We start from the raw sequence: 23,409 nt of genomic DNA on the forward strand, positions 1-23,409 counted from the left end.
AGATGGCTCGCCTTTCTTCCTTACTTTTGGTGGAATTTGATTCTGTCAGCTTAAGTTGCATTATTTGTGTGGTGAAAGTGAGAAGAAATTGTCTTTTTCTGTTTGGGCAGTATCTCCAGTCGTGGTTTTTCAGGTACCTAATGGTTATTTTATCTTGCTTGTGTTTGACATCACCATCATCACGCCTGCTTACAATTTTAGATCTAAGTGGTGGAAAAATCTAATAGAACAAGTTTGTTCGTTGGGGAACATAAAATATAGCTACCTAAGGCTATGAACAGTACAAATACAGTTAGTTATTACCTTGTTCCAGCTTTCTCTTCTCTTTTCTGTTCAGAAATGAACAATTTTTCTTTGCTTTCAAGGTTGTTTGAAGTTTAGCCTCTTCTCTCCTGATTCTGATCAGCATGATTCAAGCATTTTTTCACTCATTCTTTATATTTGATCATAAGAATCTTTCTGCTTCCCGGTACCATGCACAAGTCAACAACAGGTTGTTCTTCCAATCCCATGGAACTCTCCTGTCTCCATGATGCATGTCAGAAAGTTGTCAGAGGTTAGGCTGATGATGGTCTAAGGCAGCTGTCTATCAAGTCAATCCATGTTGTCACTTTTTTTGATTTCATTATCCATGTTTCTGTACCCATGTGTGATATCTTGTTTTGTACTAAGATTACAGACTCCTTGGGTTCAAAATGTACTTTTTATTCTGCACATGTAAATTTCTTGGCACAGAATGGTTCTGACCCATTATGGAAATATCAAACATGATACATGTAAAAAATGCAACATAGCAAGAATCAGGGTAAAGAATTATTATTCTTACTCTGTTAGGAGTATCTGTGCTATTTGTATTACTCATTTTCATATGTAAGTAACTAAAACTTCTCCTTTTTGAAACACATATAAAGCTTGTGCAGCATAGCAAGTCTGTAATCCCAAAGTTATACAAAATCCAGGGGAATTTCAGTAGGATTTTGATTTATACAAGACTTGTTAAGGAAGTACAGAAGAGCATGATAAGTGCAAAGATATCTTTTGTTTGTAGAATACACTAAGATACCTCCTGCAGTTAGGTAGTCTGAGTACTGACAGAAGTATTTTAGAGCACAGTTAGACTAAAACAGTTGGGAAAATGAAGGGCTTTAAAAATACACAGTATTAGTTCAGACAAATGACATGCTCCAGTTTGTGAAGATCCCAAGCATGGTACATAGTCTTGGACAAACAACCAAGACAAAGGGAATTGAGAGAATATTGCAGGAAATACCCAGTGGCAATGAAATTAGCGTTTGAAATGTCTCTAATTTTTTTTTTGTTTTTTTTTTTAATTTATACTAACATTTCTGCAAGGCAGTGAAACTCAGATCAGTGGAGGACAGGCAGGATTTGAGTGAGAAACAGTTGAGATGTATGGCTATGCTCTACTGCTGGGAAAATTTTTGTGATTCAGAGGGGCCTCGAAGGAAGATAACAAGAGCTGACCTTTTCTGTTAAATGAAAATAAGGAAGAAAAAGGTGTTTCAATTTGTGTTTGTTTCAGTGAGTCGCAAGTGATGCTTGTGCTCTGCTGTTCCTGAGTGGAAGCACTGACTTGACTTTCTCACACATGGTTTTGTTCTGGATTTAAGTACAGTCTGTTCAGAAGTGACGTGTTGTACTAATTCTTGCTGCCTGTCTCAGGGCCCTGTCACACCAGACTCTTCTGTGATAATAATATCCTCTCAGGGACTTCTGCTTTGCCATGTTACCCCACAAAGACCTCAAAGACAAGCTGTTAACTTTTAAGTGTGGTACAGTAGCATGCCGTGCAAGCTGCTATTAGATAAGAGTCACTGTACTGAGCCACATCACATTCTTGCAAGACTGTCATATTTCTCACAGTGTTACTTCATTAGTTAAAGGTCTTGGAATCCCACATGTCCCTATTTCCTGATTTAGAACACAGCTTCAATTATTGATGAAGTACTACAGGGATTTTTTGTTTGGGAGACCTCTGTGAAAACAGGTTAAAGTGACACTCATTCTCTTGGCTTCTGCTTCCATGTCACTTGCTTATGTGGTCAGAATTCTTTTTTGTGAGTTGCTGTTCAAAGCTTTTTTGGACACTCTCCATATGCTTTTATGTGGCGCGTTCTGTCTGGTTCACAGCTGGGTCATTCAGTTTTCAAACAATTTGTGCAAAGATATCTTTAAAGTTAATTAGTAAGTAAAGCTAGTCTAGAAAGCATGTATCATGATACACATCTTCCATTCAAAACACATCCAGTGCAGCAAATCCAAGAAGAGAACCACTCCAGGTAATCTTCCATGTAATCTTCTAAGGCCCACTGACCTAGGGCATGCCCCTAATATGCTGGTCTATGGCATGGGTTGCTGGGACCCAAGATAAAACACTTCTCTGTGAAAAAGAGATCAGAATCCTTCTGGGAGGACTGATGGACTTCTGGTTATGCTCTCCATGAGGAACCAGAAACTATGTGCCCTGTTACATAGCCAGGGCATGCCTCAACCTCTTGAGATGAGGATAATGACACCAAACTGTTCAAACTGTACCTTGAAGTGACAAGCATAAATTACTTGTGGATGTTTTCAGCTATGATCTTACAGCCATAGAATGACAGTGTATGATATATTATATGCAGAACGTTCTCCCTATGGAATAGAAGAGGAGATCTGCCCATTGTCCATATGGAGAGTCCAGCCCATTGACGTGGCTTAGAAAAGGTTCTCAACCTTTATTTTTATCCATTAGGCTTTTCAGCCTTCTAACTATGTTTTCTATTGAGGGTCCAATAATCTTGATTAATGTCTTTCCATAACGTGCAGCTCCAGGCTAAATCCTTCCTTACAGTGTATATCACAAAGGAAAATAGCACAGAAGATTTGTCAGTCTAATTAGACTTTCACTGTCAGTAAGACAAATAAAATTGTCTCAGCCTTGGTCTTACCTAGGTACTTTCTTTTACAGTCATAGATAATAATTTGGTGGAGAAAGAAATTGGCCTTTAATTTGGTTTTTGCTTCTTATAAGTCACTAGTGACATTTTCATCCCAAGACTGCAAAGCTCTAATGAAAAAAGAGCTTTTGATGAGTCTGCTTTAACGACTGACTTCACTGGCCCATTGGTACAACTGAGAATTACACAGTCTGGCTCTCATCCCTCCTTTTCTGCTGGTTCCTCCACTATTTTTTCTTAAAGAGACCAAAGCCCCCAGACTTTAACCATGCTTCAGAGTGGAATCCTTTCTCCTATACTACAGTCCTGCATTGCTGTAGTGACATTCATAAAATGGCATTTACTTATTCACAGTCACATCTCTTCTGTGGTGATTAAATGGTAACGTGCTTTGAGCAGAGAAAGAAAGCAAAGTCTGGAAGCAAGAATCCAAATGTGGGATTGAAAATTTACATGCAGACTATTGTTCATGTAGGTTACAGAGTTACTAATTCAATAATACCAAATGACCTCTAAATACTTCACAAATATGTAGTACAGAAATAGATTTAGTGCGCACTGAAATACAGAATCTTTGGTGTGTAATATAGTAGCTATCTAACCAGAAACACATATATGATATGATAATTTTCTGTATGTGAGCATTAGATGTGCAAGTGGTGTGGTGTGTTTAAGTTATATTTATTGATGTAGTGTTCAGGATACTCAGATTACCTATAAAGCTCATAAAATCTAAATTATGACCCTGTATTTTCATTGTTTCATCCACTTTTGCAGAAGACAGTTGTGCTGCACTTCTGAAAGTGCCATAGTGAGCCAGTTTTCTGGAAGTGCCATAGTGAGCCACAAGTTCCGTACCCATCCAAAAGAAGAGTGGGATTTTACTGTAATATTATTTTTCCAGCCTACGCTCCCAAGTGCTGACAAGTACTGATGATGAAAATAAACTCAGCCTTGTATTTCTGCTAAGCACAATTATGGTAATAAAGAATATTGTGCTTGTAAAAGAGCTCATGCATGTGCTGGTGTATGCTCGGTGTATGCTGTCATTTGTTGACGTTATCACCAGTGGTATTTGAACATTTAACTTAGTAACCATTGTCAGCTCCAAATGGATATGTCTCTCTCCTGACTCCAAGGAAGGGATTTGATTGAATGTGGCAAACTTGAGAGTCACAAGTTGACACATAGTATGATTTCTCAAAATGTAGGTTACACTTATTCTTTGGATAACCTGTTTTTATATAGTAGCATTGTCAAATAGTCACTTCAACCACTCCTGTGTGTGTTCTGCTGGAAACCATATTGTCTTTTTATTTCTTTGGTCTAATAGTTTACAGACGGTCCAAGTTCTCTGATTCATTTATACAAGGGTTAAGATCATATTGCCTCTAACTTGCAGATCTGAGCAATCATTTGGGTCTTGCAGGAAAATCTAAACTGGTGTTTTTGGCACATGTACTCTACTGTGAATTTTGGAAATGAAGATTTGGCCCAGCATAAGAAGGGGGAGGGGAGGGGAGGAGGGGAAAGCAACTGGTCTAGCACTTTTCTAGAATTTCATAATTTTTTTAGATTTTTTCTCTATTTTTAATCTTGATGAAGAACTTATTGAAACTTTTACCTGCTTTTAGGTGACTGAAAAGCACACCGTTTTCCTTAATAAAAGGATAAGAAGCTGTAATAACAACTGTAGTAAACTGATACCTGCCTTCTTCAGGCAGGTAGGCATACATTTCTCAGAAAATAACATTAATAACATCAGTGTGTACTTTTTTTTTCAGACCACAGTATCCCTTTGTGCATTTAGTTGTGTCATTTACCCTGACAAAAAGAATTCTTGAAAGTCACGTGGGAGATTACTTTTAAAATCTGATTAATATAGTACTCAGGAACTAATTTGACCATACATTTGATCCCAAGCCAAAAGAAAGAACAGGACAAGTGTGTTGTTCTGGGGTGGTTGTGTGGTGACAATATATGATGAAGAGATCCAGTACTGCAAAAGCAACTACTTAGGAATAAATGAAGTAGAATCAATGGTTATAGCTCAAATATAGTTGGAGGATTTGCTCATGTTTTGTTATAGCATATCTCTTCCACTAGCTATTTATATACTTCAGGGAAATGCCTAGAAGCTGCAGACATTGCCAGAATACTTCCAGAGCATATAGTTCCATCTCATTTGTTTGTTTGGATTTTTTTAGAAGACTGGCTGAAAGGTGAGAATGTACCTCTTACTTTTACCAGCTCATTCATTTGAATGAATGCACAGAAATTGGAAACACATCTGTGGTGTTGTGACAGACCTGCTTTCTGAAACCATCTAATTAATGCCTTGGATTTTCTGTAGAATTATGGTGTTGTTAACCAGCAGTAACAGAAGGATTTCTGTTAGTTTCTTTTTCATCTGTGGGATGAGTTGTCACTGATTTGCAAGATATGTCTGTCACAGTACAGCTCATAAAAGTAGTGATTAGCAAGACATGCTATGCAACCACCAATGCTTTATCTCCTCCCTTAGATGGCATATGAGTAGGTGGGATGTTGTTCATTTTGATCGCAAAATTACTTCTATTATATTCTGAAAGATAAGAATGTGTTTCCACAAAATTTTAAAGGGAAAATAAATCCAAGGGGGTGAGGAACTGGATTTCAATTCCTCTGGTATTGCATGGGATGTAAATGCTTCGCTTTTTCTTACAGTAGGTTTTTGGAGAAAGTATGGTCTGTTGGCTTTTCACCCTTAAAATGACTAGTGAAGGGACCCTCTTCCCTATTAATTGTTTTTAGAGTTTTCCACTGATGCTGTGTTGTCCATTTTACTGTATCTCAAATTGGGTATGCTAAGGAGATTGATTTGTGGATAAGGACACTTCCTGGGAATGCCGGTAGTTTATTAGGAGAGATGAACCAAAGAGTAGGAAATGTTGAAAATGCTCTGATGGCTAAATGTATCAAAGTGGGCAGAGAAAGGATGAATACTGAGGGGTAGACAAGGAACTAAGATCCTGAGGATGAGATACATCTGTGTTATAGAGATATGGGAAAGAAAAAGCAAGATTTCAAGATGGAGAGTGACATGGCTAGAGCTGGTAGGCTGGTGCTTCTAGCAACTGTATTTTGGAGAGACAAAGGTTTTGGGAAAAGACAAACTTGTATCCTATGGCTTAGTAACTGCTCTTCTACTTTTTAATCTTTGCTTTGTTCCACACTCCATTTTTACCAAGGATAAAGCCCTTTATTTTTCCAAGCTAGCAGGGACTCAGTTCAGTAGAACTACTGGCAGTGACATCTGAGGACCCATGGCTTCTTCCATGGCAGTTCAAAGTCAGGCAGATCTGGGATCACTCGTTCATGCTAAGATCATCTAAAATGCACCTCTTCCTCTCACATGCAACAGTTCTTTTCCAGTAACTGCTTCAAAGTAGGAAAAGTCATTCTTAGTGTAAAAAGCATCAGGTCAGGTAAGGACAAAAAATTGCTCAATATTGTGTTCTTCTGACATCCAAGCAATAGCCTCAGTGTCCAAGCCATACATGGATATTTGCAGAAATAGCTTGAATTTAACATGGTCATCATAACTTTTTTTTCCTGGAAGATGACCTCCAATGAAAGTATAAGGACATGAATGATTTTAATCTGTGGTAACAATGGAGAACCAGTCCTGACTGACTCCAGCAGCATAAATACACAAAATGACAGATTTTCCTGTGGCCGCCCTCCCTCCTGCCTGAGCACACACATACACGCTCAGTGGCACACAGCAAAATTCAAATTGGTCTTTATCTTTTGTCTGTTGTCCCAGTGATTAATGCTGCTCTTGCTAGGAGACTAATCAAACGAGGGGAAATATGGAGAAAGAAATATGTATTTCTTAGACTATTGTTATCAGTGTTATTATTATTCCTCTAATATATTATCCTCCTGTTAGAAGAACTTAATGCAGGAAGTGAGAGGTAAGAGCAAATTTGATGGTGAGAAGATGAATGGGGCAGGCCACAGCAAGTGGAACACAGGCGTCTTTCAGAGGGAAGTGAGCTACCAAGCTGTTTTGGGGTTGTGGCACTTTAACTAGAAAACTAAAAGGCTGTAGCAGGCTGGATATGGGTCCCAAGCCAGGAGATACTAAGCCTTACTTATTTATTTACAGTTTTCTAAGCCTTACTCAGTTCACTGAGCATCTGTCAACAAATCTACTCTCTAAAGGGTACTTTACTTTCCCTGCTTAGTAAAATAAAGGTCACTGGTCTATCTCACAACCAAGTTCAGAGGCGTTATTCTGATAGTATGGCTAATACCTTGTAAATTTTATCAGGTATTATATTCTCTTTCCCTCCTCCCTGCTCCTTGGCTGAGGTCTTTCATAGTGGTACTGAGACCCTGTATTTCCAGTTTGATTTTAAAGACATGTATAGCATAGAGCAGAAAATGTACTCTGTGCTTTGGTAAAAACAGAAACGGATGTTTTGAATGCATATAAATTAGATTTAAGTAGAAGACCTGTCTTGTGAGTGAGTAGGATTGGATTCCAATTGACTTGTTTACTTGGGATCTTCTTAAAGATGTGGTAATTAAGAGGTCACACCTTATTTTTTTCTTCCCTTTGAGCAGAGGAATATAGAAAGGAGTAGCTGTAATAAAGGAACAGACTTGCTTGAGATTAAGAAGAGATGACTGAGAGAGGATTTTATCAGTGCATACAAAGTATCTTAAGGATGGGTGTCAAGAGGATGGGACCAGACTCTTTTCAGTGGTACCCAGTGACAGGGCAAGGGGCAATGGGCATAAACTGAAACAGAGGAAGTTCCATCTGAATATGAGCAAGAACTTCTTTACTGTATGGGTGACAGAGACTGGAACAGGCTTCCCAGAGAGGCTGCCAGGTCTCTTTCTCTAGAGATATTCAAAACCAGCCTGAATTTAATCCTGTGCAACCTGCTCTAGGTCAACCTGCTTTGGTAGGGGGTTTAGATTAGATGACCTCCAGAGGTCCCTTCCAACCCATATCATTCTGTGATCTGTGATACCTATGCTATAGAAGCATTTTTTGATAGGGCCAGTATTTCCTGGAGACTCTGTTTATTACTCTTTGCTGTGGGTATTTTAGCATAATGCCCTCTTGCTTCATGGAGTAGGCTGCAGTCTTGCAAATATGTTTAGGGTCCAAATCTCACACATTGCTGTCTTAGCTCCAAATTGTTTGCATTTAGGCAGTGGTTAATCCTGCTGTTCTCTGCTAGAGCAATGCTGTGTGTATTAACACTTAAATTAGCAGGTAGGTTTCTAGTGCCCGTGTTTGTTTCATTGTTATATTCACAGCCTCATTAGAGATATTCATAGAAAAACAAGCTAAAATTGATTCTGTGCTCCTAATACATGCCACTCTTCCCCTCACATTTGTCCCATATATGTTTCCCAGTTTATATATCTACTGAAATTGTCCTTTCACTGCCTAATGCATTGCCATTTACTCTGTCACACTTCAGACTCGCACAATTAACTCTTGTTCTTAAGTTTGTGAGCAATAGCTGTTCAGGTGGCTACTGCTGTCACCTGCTTGTCTTGTCTTGAGATTTAGCAATTAGTGAGAATGAAATTTAGAAATACAGATATGCTAGGCAGGTCAGAATATACTGCCTGACCCCCTGGAGTTCCTGAAGGCATCCAGCTTTAACAGCATTAGAGGAGAATCTATGCAACAGAGCTTCTGGGCTTCCTCCAGAGCCAGGAGGTTGGGCAGCTGGTCCCGCTCTGTAACAGAGCTGTGTGTGGGTGCTGGGAATCAGCAGGATTTCCAGCTGCTAGACATAAATAAGAGTGCCAAGGTGGAAAGGAAAGATAGAAAGAAGAAAGGGGTGTGGAGAGGACTTCTTCCACCCCCACATCTGACTCATTGTGAGGTGTTGTTGCTTGTCTGAAATTGTTTTAGTCCTGCTTATGGACTCAAGCACAGCAGAAAAATTTCCGCTTGCTTGGCTGTAGAATTTGTTGCCCTGGCAAGAAGCAGGAACCACTTACAATCTGCTGTGAAAAGGCTTAGTGTCTCTCTGGATGCCTCTCAGCTAATGTCCAATATTTGCAAGTCATTTATTTTGTCCTTTCTTGACTGAAGCCATGGAAATGGCATTAGCTTCTGCTCCATGTGATTCCTGGAAGGAAAGGAGGGAGGAAGTTGTCATGAACTGGAAAGGAGTGTGAGAGCCTGGCTATGGATTGTTAAGGACCAGGATCTGCAATGTTCACTTTGGCCTTAGGAAATGCTGTATCGACTGGAGTGAGTTGTAGCCCTGCAGTCTGCGTCTTGCTCTTTTGTGATGGTTTGTTACATTGTTCAAGGTAGGTCCCTGGTTCAGATTCTGAGTCTGAATTGCCCTCTCACTTGCAAAAGGCCAGATTTCCTTTGGCATGGCTTAGGAAGCTCTTCTGCTGCAACTCTGCTGCAATGCTGCTGCAGGCATTTGTGCTCTCCTGCTTACTATTGTAGTTGTTAACTCTAGGTATCAAAGTCAGCGAGAAAACCAGAAAGTTTCATAACATCAGGGCTTCTCTTGTGAGGGGGAAAATAGGGTGAAGTGAGGGCAGACTGAACAGGGCAGAGGATGTAAATGACAGTTTACAACACCAAGGATCCTTCTAGAGGTGGAGAGGGGGCATGGCACAGGCTGCCTGTCCCTCTGCTTCTGTCAGGTTTGGTCACTTGGAATTTATTGACTCTTTCTCTTCTATTCTAACCTGGTTTAATGACAGTTGTAGCTGAATGTCAGGAGGATTTGGGGATTTCATTTTTTGAAATTTTTTTCTGTTGTTCGCTGTTCTTTCCTTCCTCTTTTGTCTTTCTAAAGCTGAGAGGTAGCTTCTGTGGTGGCAATGAAAGGTGATAGTGGTTGGGCAGTATTGTACCCCATTTTTTCCAATAGGACATAACAGCGAAAACAAGAGGAGTGATTACTATTATCCATGGGTACAACTAAGCTCCACCTAGCAAGTTACATTTGCAATATCTGTCAGGAATATAGCCTTGGCATCTGAGAGCTTTGCAGCTCAAGAGCCCATCCACCTGCAATGGTCCATAAATTCAGACAAAGGATGTGGGGAGAAATAATGAATATTAATTCAAAACACCTATATACTTTACCTAGAATTCAGAAATGCACTTATTAATTACATCTCTTTGAGCCAGAAATTCTCTTCTTTTATCAGTATATTTTATTTATATGGCTGATACCTTTTACTGTAGACTTATATGGAGTTTAGACTAGGGCTAAATCATAACTTCATCATGGTTCAAGTCAGGGCATTATTCAGCAGTCTCCTACAAATTCATCTATAGAAGACAAGGAATTTAGAAGAAAAATCACTCCAGGACCCTGTCATTTCTTTTCTCTTTTGATGTCCAGGAAGACCATTTAAAAGAGAAAAAAAAAACCAAACCACCCTCCTCCCCCCAAAAAAACCAACCCCCTCAAACAAACAAACAAACAAAAGCCCCCACCAAAAATCAAAATTAAAAACCAACAAACAAAAAGCCCCAACTTTCTGAAAAAGAGGAGAGCTGGTTTTTATTTTGCAGATGTAAAGCTGAATTAATAACTTGCTAGGGTTTTTTTTTTCTTATCATTCATGCATTAATTGTTCAAGTTTACTTTCATGAAAGTGTGAGGTCTGGGAAATAACATTTTCTGACTTGAGATGTGCAGATAAAACTATGATAAAAGCCATAATATGAATTATGGCTTCAAAATTACCAAAGATATCAGTTAATAGGAATGGCCATACTCTCTGTTACTAGAACCAAAATTTCTTTATTGTAAATCTTCATATAAGAAAATGTGGTGACCAGTTCTAAAACCTGTAGGATAATAAAAGGGAGGATGTGTTTATGAACATTGCTTTCCCTTCTGAAAATGCAAGCAATATTCTAATAGAAAATTTGCTTCACTGAAGAAGAGTGTGATCATAAGCACTTGTTACTGGAAGTTGTACATAATATCCTGGAAGAGATATGGAGAAGTTAAATGTGGACTGTCCTGTAACTCTAGTATGGTGTCTGTAGTGAGACTGTGTTTTTCCTGATCACTGCTTGTAGTGATTGCTCATTTAACCAGATCATGTTGTTCCAGGTGCTATTTCTGCTCTATTTTAATGTATCTGGCATGATTTTCCTTTGCACAGGGCAGTGAAATTTGGGCTGCAGCCCACATGGCAGCATCAGGAAGCCAATTTTAACTTGACTGACCTTGTTTGGCATCAGACTGTATGCGGAAGTTCAGCCATTCCTGATACTAGACATAGAATTTACTTTCCAACTTGTGTGTAATTTGGGAAAACTCAGAATTCTGTTATACCTTTGACATAGTGCCAGGTAGAAGGATTTGTCTTAAGCAATCCCTTCAGCAAAATCTTACTGGGTAGGGCTGTGATTCTTTTTTTCTGTAGCAAGGCAAACAGGTGAGTTTCAAATCCACTTACCCAAAGGCTTTAGTCTCTGGGATAGACCTTGTGGCACCTGCTGAAGCACTGTGTAGGCATGCTAACAGTAATGAAAACAGCTGCTAACAAAATTTCTTTATGAAGCACCTTACAAATTGTATCTAAGGATTGTTTATTTTCATCACAGATACACAGTTAATTGTAGGTTAGCACCTAATTATTGTTTAATAATGCATAGCTAAACCAGCAATAGTTTGGAATGGCAATGAAGGATGCTTTCAACATGGCCATGAAACAAGAAGCAAAACCAAACCAAAGCAGGAAATAATTAACCAAGCTGTCCTTACATTGGGACACCTCTAAAACAGATATTTAAGAAAAGGTTTCTGAATAATCAAATGATCTCAGTAAGATCATTACCTCAACAATGGCCCCTTCTGACATGCAAAATGATATGCACTGATTAGTGAGAATCCTCCCCATCTGCATTTCATGGCCATACTTTGTGTATCTTGTGAGCACGTGCAAGCTCTTTTCATCCACAGAGACAGTAGGTGGTTTGGGGTTTTTTTCTTGTTATTTTTCTGTCAAGAAAAGACAGGTAGTTCTGGACAACAGTGAAGCACTGTCCAAACTGTCTAAATTAACTCAGCTTAGGCAGTGTTAAACATTCTCCATATTAACTTGTCCCATTGCTTATTGAAAAACAGGGAATATTGTCTATTATCTCAGATTAATTGATTCACACATGACCTCATTTTAACATGATTGATAGAAGGTTATACTGTAACTGTCTTCAGAGGTAGCTGGGGTTCAAATAGGCACAAGTGAAGAGGCAATGCAAGTGGCCAACTTTAGTGGCAGAATCAAAGAGACTGAAAAGATTCTATGTTTGAGACTCAAAGACTTTCCTTACTGAATTTTGCCATTTAGTAGGTCATCATTCACATGTCTCTGATCACTTCTTTAAACTGCCTCCTGGCAGATCTGGAAGATCAGGACATACACATGTACTTGAGCTGCTTCGGGTCACAGCCTGTGCTGAAGTGCCAACCCCTTTAGATGAGCAGGTTACACTTCATGCAGTGGAGCTGTGGAGGAATGGACATGCGGGTCTTCTTCATTGCCCTTGCTGCAGGGACAGTAACCTCTGGTGGGGATACCAACATCTTCAACCACTGCCGCAACAGTAAAACATTATGTCAGTCAGAAATTTTTGTCATAAGCGAGGCTATTTCTTAACATGGCAAGGCTTTTCAATGCCCTTGCAATGCTTTATTGAAGTTTCTCTGCATGGCATTACATTCTGTAGTGCCAAATGAAGATACAGATCCAAACCTTTCAAAGGGATGCAGTACTTGCTTCAGCTGAATATCCTTTTTCCCTAGGTGTATTCACCTAATAACTTATTTCTGGGACTGCTATTCCTTCTGTGACAGTTCTGCTACTTTGAAGTCCTTCTTGAACCAGTGAGAGATTTTCATTAGTTGTCAAGGGTTTTCATTAAACTTATCTTTGGCTTTGACCTCTTACACTGATATCTCCCTATGTTGGCATCCCATGAGGATAGTTTATTCATTACTCCTTCTGTCCCAGATTAAAATCTTATGGCTTCTGAGGAATTTCTTGCTCTTTAGAAAAGAAAATTCAAGTGAAACTAGTTATTTCCTTGCCTAGGAATGCAATGTTTCTTATTAAAATACACCTCAAGTGGTACATCTGCATGGTCTTCTCACTAAGGCTGAGATGCTTGGTGTGCCACTCAAGGCTTCTGTAAAAAAGATGAACTCACGTGCTTTCCAGGCTGTACTGTGTCATCTCTTTCTGCAGACCTGAAAAACAAATCAAAGAAAAACCATTTATGTCAAACTCTGGACTTTTTTTTTTCTAAATTAAAAAAGGCTTTCTGAGATGTGAAGCATTTCTGAATGACCTCCGCTGTGCTTTCTGAAACTGCTTTCCTATGGAGTGTTTATATGCTATCAGTGGCAGCTGTCTCCCCCACAAAGAATTCACAGTAAAGTTGTTAGACTGCCAGGGCTCTGACTTAACCTTTTCTGTCTTGGTTTGCATGTTCTGGTTTTGGTGTTTGCTTTTTTTCCATCACTCTCTTGCCATTACATCAAAGCACACTGCCTTTCTCCTTCCTTATACAGTTAACTTTCCACAATTCCTTGCTGCTTCTTCAGTGCTTCCATCTTTTGTTTATTTTAATGTCAGCTGAATACAAACCTAATCCACTGATATAAACTCAGCCAGATGGAATTGCTTTTCTGAGTCTCACAAATATTAGGGGCTCTGTAACATCTCTGCCCCCTTTGAACAGGATGTCTCCTTCCATTTCTAGCTGATTTGCAAAGTGCAAAGAGGATGAAACTCTTTCCTTGGAAAATGGGAGGCACCTGCCTTGTGGGAGGCACCTGCCTTGCAGGGCTTGTTTTAATTTGATCAACAGGCTTAACAGACAGTAGCTGAGATCATGGAACAGCCAGGAGGTTTCTGAGGACACTGTTACCTTCCCAGTGCATCTGCTTGTGGATTTTGCATGAGTGTGCTATGTTTCTCTTGGATTCTGTCCCTAGAGGTCTGTTCCCAGAGCATGATGAGTGACTGCCTTAAACTGCTATCATGGTTAAAGTTCCTGCAAGCACTGTTTATGAAAACACTTAATCCTCTCAGGATGTTTATTATTCAATTAGCCGTGGTAAAACAGCAGTATATTTCCCAAAATATAAAATACTGGCACTTATTTGTTTAGAATCAGTTACTTTTTTGTTTGCCTAGCTTTGGTTTTGTGTTACAGAACTACAAAAATTCCCTCTGGTCAATCATACTTGTTGTTTGCTGTTTTCTGTAATCCAGTTTTTCTTTCTTTTTCCAGACTAACCCATCTCATCCATGAGAACTGCTGGTCTAAAATTCAGTGTAAACAGGAGAAGCAGGTTAAGTCAGCCTTCGTTAAACTCTGTGCCTCTGTCTAGAATGCTCTCACTCACCTATTAGCTAACTTCAAAGCCAAGTCACATGTGACTTCATATCAGAGTAGTCACAGCAGTGACTATAAAGAAGTGAAAACCTCTAGCTAACTATAGCTAGCTATAAATTGAAATAATCTGACTCTCTTTGTTCAAACTAGAATTAAACAAAGCATAAATTGTCCAATAACTGCACAAGAGAAATCATGAGAATGAATGAGAAAGTAAGCTTCTAATCTAGTTGTAAATTACTTTATACTAGCCTGCTACTTTTTCTTTTTGTGCTTTCTCCTTTGAGGGGCAATGACAAACTTCACATCTAGATTGTAACTGTCCTCTGTCACCTCATGATGATATGAGAATTACATTGTATGGGCTACCCAGTGCAGCTCAAGAGCTGTTTCTCTTCTGTCAGTAAAACAGGACTTCATTTCACTCTTGAAATAAAGTCAGTCCATCATTTTTTTGATTGCTGAAGAAATGTTTAACTATGATAATCTGGGATTATTAGAATTGTTATTCTCTTTGCTGTCTGCCACTTGCTAGTTAGGACTTCTTTCTGCTGAGGGAAGTGGCTCTTTGCACAGGTAAACTGTGATCTAACGCAGCTTGAGTAGGAAACCCCAAATTTGTTCTGGGTTGCTGATACTTGGAGGATGTTTTTGGCCTTTTTTAGTTTTGTTTTATTTTGTTTTTTTACTCAAGAGGACTGGGACTCTTCTGGAGGATAATCATAATTGAACTGACACTAAAAGATGCTGAAAACGCCTTGAACTCTCAAAACTTCCTTTTGTTATCACCAGTCTTCTCAGTTGTCCCAAACATAGTCTCTTCTGTAGCTCACTGAGCAATTTTTTCAGTGAAGAAATTTGTGTTTGGCATTGTGCTGATTCCATTCTTACTAGTAAATAAGTAACTTGTGCAGTCTCCTTTCCTAGCACTGGTCAGTAGATAGGACACCAGAATTAACTCTCTAGGCCTGAACTATATGATTATAGGAGTCCATCGTAGGAAAACCTTACATGAATCACTGGGTCGAGTCCCCCAGCTATTATAGACACCATTTTCTCTGTTCTCTTCAATAACGTTTTGTTTCCAGACTTTGCCTGACATTTCAGCATAATATTGCTCAAGGCACTTTAACCCCTATACCAAGGTTCCTTCCTTATGTGATGTGGCATTAGTATTTCCTTTTTATTCTTCTGTAAAGTGTTTTCAGATGTATGGCTGAAAAATACTAACTAATTTCTTGTATTAGTACTGTCATATTATATCTGACAGATCCTTCCTGCCAGAGCCTAAAGGAACCTGCTGTCAGCTGACACATCTTCATGAAGAACAATGCAGAACACTGGCAATAACAACAAATTCCTTTATTTGGGATGATTTTTTTTTTTAATTTAATGCACCAGAAACCCAGCAGGCAGAGTCAGGAATAATGAGCTGTTTTTCTGACCCCGTAGAAATTAATATTGTCCTTGACAGGACTCTGCTAACTTGCAAATTGAAAGTACACTTGACCTGACTCACAAGCATGGTCTTGTGGTAAAATGGGTGCTGTCTGCCCTCAGCCTGGAGCTGCAGAGATAAATGGAAATGCATGTACAGCTCAGCACTTGCCACTGCTGGGATTGAAGGTAACCACAGCAGACAATGAGCTGTACACGCTGTGTTGCTATTCTGAGTTGTGCAAAAATAACTTCCATTTTCTTTTTTGAGTGCTGTCTTCTTGTCCTGCCCAGCACTGTTCTTCCAGAGTCTTACACAAACCAGCACAAACATGTTAGCATTTCTTGGACAAGCCTCCGCTTCTTACTACAGAGAAGCAAGGGACACTATGGTCTTTGAGAGCAAGTGAGTGCATATCTAACAAATGGGTATTGTCTGGCACAATTATTCTGGTGCAGGAAACTTCTATGACTCTTTCCAATGGCTGGAGTCACCTAAAGAGCATTGGTCAGAAATTCTGCTGACTATTCTCAGACTTGGGATTTTTTGTTCTCACTGGAAAGCTGTTTGTGTCTCTCCATCCTGCAGTGTCACAGATGTAAAAGGATGAGTCACTTCTTTGGGCCATCAGATTTGTGTACCTTTAATGAAAATGATTGTTTGAAAAAGGACAAAGTGTGGCCTGAGCTCTAGATCAGAGATAAGAACAATAGGTAGAGATTCTGAACACTTATGCTGTCAAACAAAATGTGATATCAGTCTCCTTAGCACATTTTTACACACAGGCAGGCTATGTTGTGGACCTTACACTTGTTCTTTTTAATAAATTACTAGAACTGTATTGCAAACAAATGTATTCTGGATCCCTTTCCCCCCACAATGTATCACATAATTATAACAGTAGTACTACATTAAGCCTGTGTGCAGCTGATCCTTTGTCTTTTTGTTCCTGGTGCATATTTGTATAATTGTTTCTTTGAGCTGTGTAAAACTTTAATTGCAGATACCAGTACTGTGCCAGCATAAGATCATGTGGTATCTGTGGGTTACCAACAGCTACCAAATGCTGTTAGTAACTGTTTGATCTGTCAAAACTGAATGCAAATGTTGGACTGGTATTTGAGTGGGTGTTGAAACATAAAGTGAGGTGTATTACTAAATAATATCAGCTTGAATTAAAATATCTCATTTGAACTTTTAATGGGAAGGGGAAGAATTTTCAGTCAATGTCATTTCTTAACTTCAGTGATTCATTCTTGTATGACAATGACTTTCTGTCACTTTATAGTGAGTTCTAGTTACCTCTTATCAGCCTCTGTCTGCTCATATGTCTGGTATCTGTACCATACAGGAAAAGAATTATTGCTATTCTTAAATTAATTCTTGCAGTACTCTTTAATGCATGGATAATTTGTTTGTATCTTAGCCTCTGTAAAAGCTTCCCTCTGTAGGGCCTTCATTTTATTTAGAGGCTGCAAGAAAATTCTCCTTTATCATTGTAGACCTAAAAATTCAAACTAGTTTTGTCATCTCCTGACAGCACTGCTCTCAAAACAGTTTTACCTCTTGCTTTTCTAATTTTTGCTCTCTATATAAGAAACCCTGAGGCTGGAATGTTGTCTTTCTCCTCTCTATCAAAATGTGTGTCTCAGAAACACTGTCCCCAACTGGAAGGACCTTAAAGGTGATTCAGACTTTGAGTGTCAGAGCAACTTCTAATACTTCCTTGGCTATTATTAGATGACAAGCTTCTGCATTGCTGGCATGTGTAAGCACCAGTGATACACATATATACACATATATATACATATATACACAGTGATACAGTGATTTTAAAAGGAAAGATTCATTTTGCTAGTTTATAGGTTTTCCTTAACCCCTTGAAGGCTTCACCTGTTTTTGTAAAACGCCTGTGAATAAGTCATGAGAATAAGAAAGAGACTATATTTACTGCCTCTAGATTTCTAGAACATATCCAGTGTAAATCACTAGTGGTGGAGAGTCAATATAATTTGTAAGATTTCTGTGGCTTATGTGAAATGAGTGGGTAGATGTTATATTATGCCATATTTTATAGCTGATTTAGTGCACTTGGCTTTGCACTTCATCTGCTGAAGCCTTTGGTACACGTACCACTGGTTTGGGTTTTAGCAATGGTGGAGCAAATTGGCAAGAACTAGTAGTAGTAGTGACCTATAGCTTGAATTGATAGAATTGGTAGAATTGATCCCTCAAATGTCAAATGTGTCTCTCAGCTGAACAGAAGTACTGATATAACCTTTTCTTCCTCAAGTTCATGTAAGACATGGCTTCAGCTCACATCTCCATTTTCGAGTCACTTTTTCACATGCTGAACTTGTAACCCTTTCTGTCAGGACAGCAGGATACTTGAAGCATATTCTGACACCATCTTGCCTTCCTCAAGTGCTTCCCTCAGGAAGAGACTCAGTAACTGAGGTGCAGAGGCTGAAGGCTGGCTGGCAGCCTTCACAGTTCTCACAGGGCTTAAACCCAAGTGTTGCTAGGAATTTCAGGGTTATAGTCTCAAGCTAGAAAATTCAGGTAGACAACATGCCTATGCAGCTAATAAAAGATGGGGGGAACATGGAAGTTGGTCCTTCATAACATCTGCTATGTCAGCCAGGATACTATCTTCCACTAGACTTGACATCTGAGCCATACAGAATATTTAATAATCTTGCTGGAACAAACTGGAAAAATCCAGTATCCTGAATTTTCCTTATTAACTGGAAGACTCATTCTTTTAAAGAGTCACGAGCCTGGAAATTCATGTGGAAGTGCATCTGAAAGTAGAACATCTGGGAAGTTATTGGTTACCCAGTTGTTGGGGTGTTTTTTATACTGTTGCTGCTGTGAATATACCAGAGCACATCTGAAGTACTTTGACAAAGGACTAACTCTCCAGAGAACACTCCTTCTGCATGGGTAGGCATGTTCCTCGGTGAAGTGGCTCTGCACAACCCCTTGGTGCCATCTCCTGCCTATGGAGGATGTTTACCACCAGATCAATCCAAGGAAAAAGATGATCCAGTAGCAATGAGGTGAAGGTTGGAGAAACTTATTTGATGGTAGTGCACCACTGCCTATTGCCTGGCATTTTCAGCCAAAGGATAATGACTGCACAGAGCTGGTTGTGCTGCACTTGGACTTCAAGGGATGGTTGCATTAGCCTAGGGATGACATAAATATATGGAAGCACTGCCACAGCAACTTGTTTGTTTCGGGTCAAGGCACTGCAAATGCCTCTAGGTAATCAGATCCAATAAAAACACTGGCTGCTTTGACCTTTGAAGCTAATTAATTGTGTTGCAATCAGTTACACTCTTTTTCTTTCACACTTTTTCTTTCATCTCCCTCTTTCTCCCTTTAATTTATGCACTCCAATGGTAATGCAAATTCTCTTCATTTACAACTGAGGATAAAAAGGTTTTCCATAGGAATTGTTATTTTCTTTTCTAAACAGATGGATATATTAATAAAGAGAGATTTTTATATGGTCTTCTATTTAATGGCTAAGGAATTGAATATTAGTGAAAAGAACTACACTTCAGATACTGATCTTGTATTTTTAGCCAAATAATGTGAACACCATAGACAGCTATGGGGTAATCTGTTTGGTTTACTGTATTGAAGAGTATCTTAACTGATCCAGTCCATAAAAGCTTTGCCAAATTGTACAGATCTATTAATTTTTTGCTTGTAGTACACTGGTTTTTTTACAAAAATGCTTTATGTGGCTTTGGAGTATATTACACTAACAATCCTGCTTGTATACACTAATGTTTTATATTACTGAAGGCATAACTTCTGATGTTTTCTGAAAGATCCCAATAATGTAGATACTAAAGGATAGAGCCTATAACCTAAGAAGCTTCCTAACTTGAAAAGGAGAGTTAAAGCCTTTAAATCTGAAATCACTAATTGAAATCTTGTCCATAAAAAATCAAGAGCTTGATCACTGAAATACCCTCATTATTCTTTCCTGTATGTGTACACATTGAGAATGTGACCAGAGTGGGCATTGGACTGTTCCCTTTAAATGGCACCTTTATGCCGAGGCCAGGGATATATGACTTTGGGAAAATATGTTGTCTTAATGAAGAATATTATTCCTACAGAATAGGATTATGGCCTACTGATAGAAAGATATTTGCAATGGGAAATCTTTGGCAGTGTTGAAATTCACTGTTGCCGAGCTTTTTAAAATAAAGATTCTCTAAAGTCTTAAAAGGGTTGGGGTTTTTTTTAATAATATTTGCAGTGCCAGAGTGATGCTGTTGACAGCTGAGTTGAAGAAAGCATGCTGTCAACTCTGCAACTCACACAGGTTGTTCACATACTTCTATGCAGCTATCAGTGTGGTTATACACAGGAGAGGGGAGATAACGATTTTCCATCAAATGGCCATCCTTCTGCTTTTTGTAACATTGCCAGTCAGAAGCCTGTGGAGTATGGCTTCTGCTGCAGTACAGAATGATTAATCACCAGCTAGGAAGGAAGAGCTGCTTACTTCCCTATTCCATGTAGAAATAGCAGAGCTTTGACGTGTAGATTGATGCAAGCACAACAGGTCCTCCCAGACTCTCTAACACTGGGGGATACTCAGTAATGTTCCAGAGTGGAAAGCCATGTTTCATTTGCATATGAATTCACATACATATTTTAGCCATAATGTAATCCTGAAGTATTGCTGATTTGTGCTCTGCTCTTCTATAAGAAACAATCAGCTATGAAATCAACACCATTTATACTAGAATGCTGTAAAGACAAGTTGCAGGGTGCTTCTGTATCTACAGTGAATCATGACTGCATAGGGGCTCTGCTGATCCCAGCTTCCCAACCTCTTTGCTCAGTCATTCTCGTGAATGATGCAGAACTACAAGAGGAAAAAATACTTCCATCTCCCACCTCTTCTGATAGCTAGTCATCATTTTGTCCCCTTGAAACTTCTCATTCCTGCTTCTCTCCAGCCTACCTCTCACCCAGGATCACTGTTCCTGTGAGAGAAGAAGCTGGGACAAAAGCTTATGATCTTCCTCTCTGCCAAAGTATGTTTTCCAGGTGAATAGGAATGATGAAGTGAGAGAAAGCAATTTTTCCATCTATTCACAGATTTCACAGAATATGCTGAGTTGGAAGGGACCCACAAAGATCGTTGTCCTTAGCTTTGCACAGGATCATCCCCAAGAGTCACACCATGTGCCTGAGAGAATCATCCAAATGCTTCTTGAACTCTGTCAGGCTTGATGCTGTGACCACTTCCCTGAGGAGCCTGTTCCAGTGCCCAACCACCCTCTGGGTAGAGAACCTTTTTCTAATATCCAACCTAAACGTCTCCTGACACAACCTTAGGCCATTCCCTTGTGTTCTGTCACTGGTCACTCCTCTTCCCCTCACAAGGAAGTTGTAGACTGCAATGAGGTCTCCCCTCATTCTCCTCTTCTCCAGGCTGAACAGACCAGGTGACCTCAGCCACTTCTATTGCGGTGCCCAAAACTGCACACAATGTTCAAGCTGAGGCCACTCCAGTGCAGAGCAGAGCAGGACAATCCCGTCCCTCGACCAGCTGGCGATGCTTTGCCTGATGCCCCCCAGGACACGGTTGGCCCTCCTGGCTGCCAGGGCACTGCTGACTCATATTCAATGTGCCATCGACCAGGACTCCCAGGTCTCTTTCCATGGCACTGCTTTCCAGCATCTCATTCCCCAGTCTGTACATACATCTGGGGTTGTCCCATCCCACATGCAGAATCCGGCACTTCCCCTTGTTAAACTTCATATGTTTGGTGATTGCCCAGTCCTCTAATTTGTTGAGGTCTCTCTTCAGGGTCTCCCTGCTTTCAAGGGAGTCAGTAGCTCCTCCCAGTTTTGTGTCATCTGCAAACTTGCTTAGTATCCCTTCCAGTCCTTTGTCCAAGTCCATTATGAAGATGTTGAAAAGCACAGGGCCTAAGATGGAGTCCTGTGGAACCCCATTAGTGACAAGTTGCCAGTCTGATGTTACCCCGTTCACTATTACCTTCTGTGCTTAACCTGTGACCCAATTCTGCTATGCAGTCATTGCCTTTAAAATACTGTGTAAGGTGCTTGGATACTGCAAAGGCATGGTACAAGAGTTCTCTCATATAGGAGAAATCCACTGCCCTGTTCCTGTGTATAAGAAGTGACTGTTAACAGAATGTAATGTAGGTTCCTGTGGTCACTGCTAAATGTGAGTACCGGATGCTCATTCTAAATGGGATTATCTGATCTGCTATAGTAGGAGACTGAATAGTAGATGAGAGAAACTGGTGTTCTCTCCAGGTATGTGAAGGGGCAAGGTATTGTAATGGGAGGGACCGACTGATACTCTGATCTGCTTTGGCAAAGGCTGTGCTGCATATAGATTTTTCTGAACTGCTTAGTAGAAAATTGGAGGAAGTTACTTAAGAAGGCAACAGGAGAGTCAGTTATCAATTGGAGTCTTTCAAAAAGGCAAGCAATTTTCTTGTTCTTTTCTATATAGTGACTTATACATTGTGCCCTGTCACAGCTTCCATTTTTTGTATTTGACAGCTTAGTCTTTTCCTTTAAATACAGAAATCCAAGAGCAGAGTACTAGTGTTCTACCGTGCGTGTCCCCAGTTGCCACTAACTGTTGAAGTCTGCCTTGGACTGAGGCCAGAATAGATGCCTCCAGGCTGGACAGCTCTGAAGCACATGGAAACTAGATAAGTCATGTATGAAAATCAAAGTGTATCAGTTCTGTAGTCAAAAAAGAAAGAAGCAACCAAAGTTAGGAATGCCAGCTCTCCAGAAAAAGGAAGGTCAGACTTGGCTTTCTAAATAAGGCACACAGTAATCAAAAGACTTTTAGCCAATATATACAATTTCTACTCTTTTTCCTCTAAAGACACCATCCTTAAGAAATGTTCAGTATTACTTGAAACATGCAGTTTAAAACACTTAGTTTTCTCATGCATATTTTGGAATTGAACCTGCTCGTAATATACTTTTCCAAAGTAAAGAGGAACTGGAATCATATCCTTCTATTTGTCTTCATAGCTAAACACTGTTCTACACATACACACATGGATATATAAAATATATATTAAGTGGATCCATATATATTCAAATATATGGATATATAAAACCGTATATATATAGGCTATCATAGCACAAAACTGGAAATCAGATCAACCTGAACCTGTTTTCAGATCAGCTGCTGCCCTGCTTTGTGATGTTGAATTTGACACTTGAACTCTAACTTTCTGGTCGTAAAGTGTGGAGGTATATCTTTCCTAGGATAGTGCTCCATTAACTTAGTGGTCATAAAATACCTTGAAACTGGATGAAAATTAAGTTTATAGAGGAATGCAGGGTAGTGTGATGTCAAATAGGAGACACAGGACCTAGGACCATCCAGGAACTTCAGAGGAGAACTTCTTGTAGAACAACCTTAGATTGAAACAGTTTGTTTCACTGTGGAATGTCATAAAATGCCTTCAGTAGGAGCACACCAGGAGTGGTGATGGTTCTACTTAAAAAAGGCAGGCAAAAGGCAGGAAAATAGGCTGAAAGGATATGTGGTG

The 23,409-nt window shown here is 39.5% G+C and overlaps 1 protein-coding gene across 26 annotated transcripts in view; it reads left to right on the forward strand.

The window, feature by feature from the left end:
• The window catches only part of NRXN3 (neurexin 3), a 935,277-nt gene that overhangs the window by 829,565 nt on the left and 82,303 nt on the right, over nt 1-23,409 (forward strand). The gene's annotated exons all lie outside the window — the stretch shown is intronic.

The sequence above is a fragment of the Manacus vitellinus genome, unplaced genomic scaffold (assembly GCF_001715985.3).
Source record: "Manacus vitellinus isolate BGI_N305 unplaced genomic scaffold, ASM171598v3 scaffold_6_pilon, whole genome shotgun sequence".
In the NCBI taxonomy this organism is placed as follows: domain Eukaryota; kingdom Metazoa; phylum Chordata; class Aves; order Passeriformes; family Pipridae; genus Manacus; species Manacus vitellinus.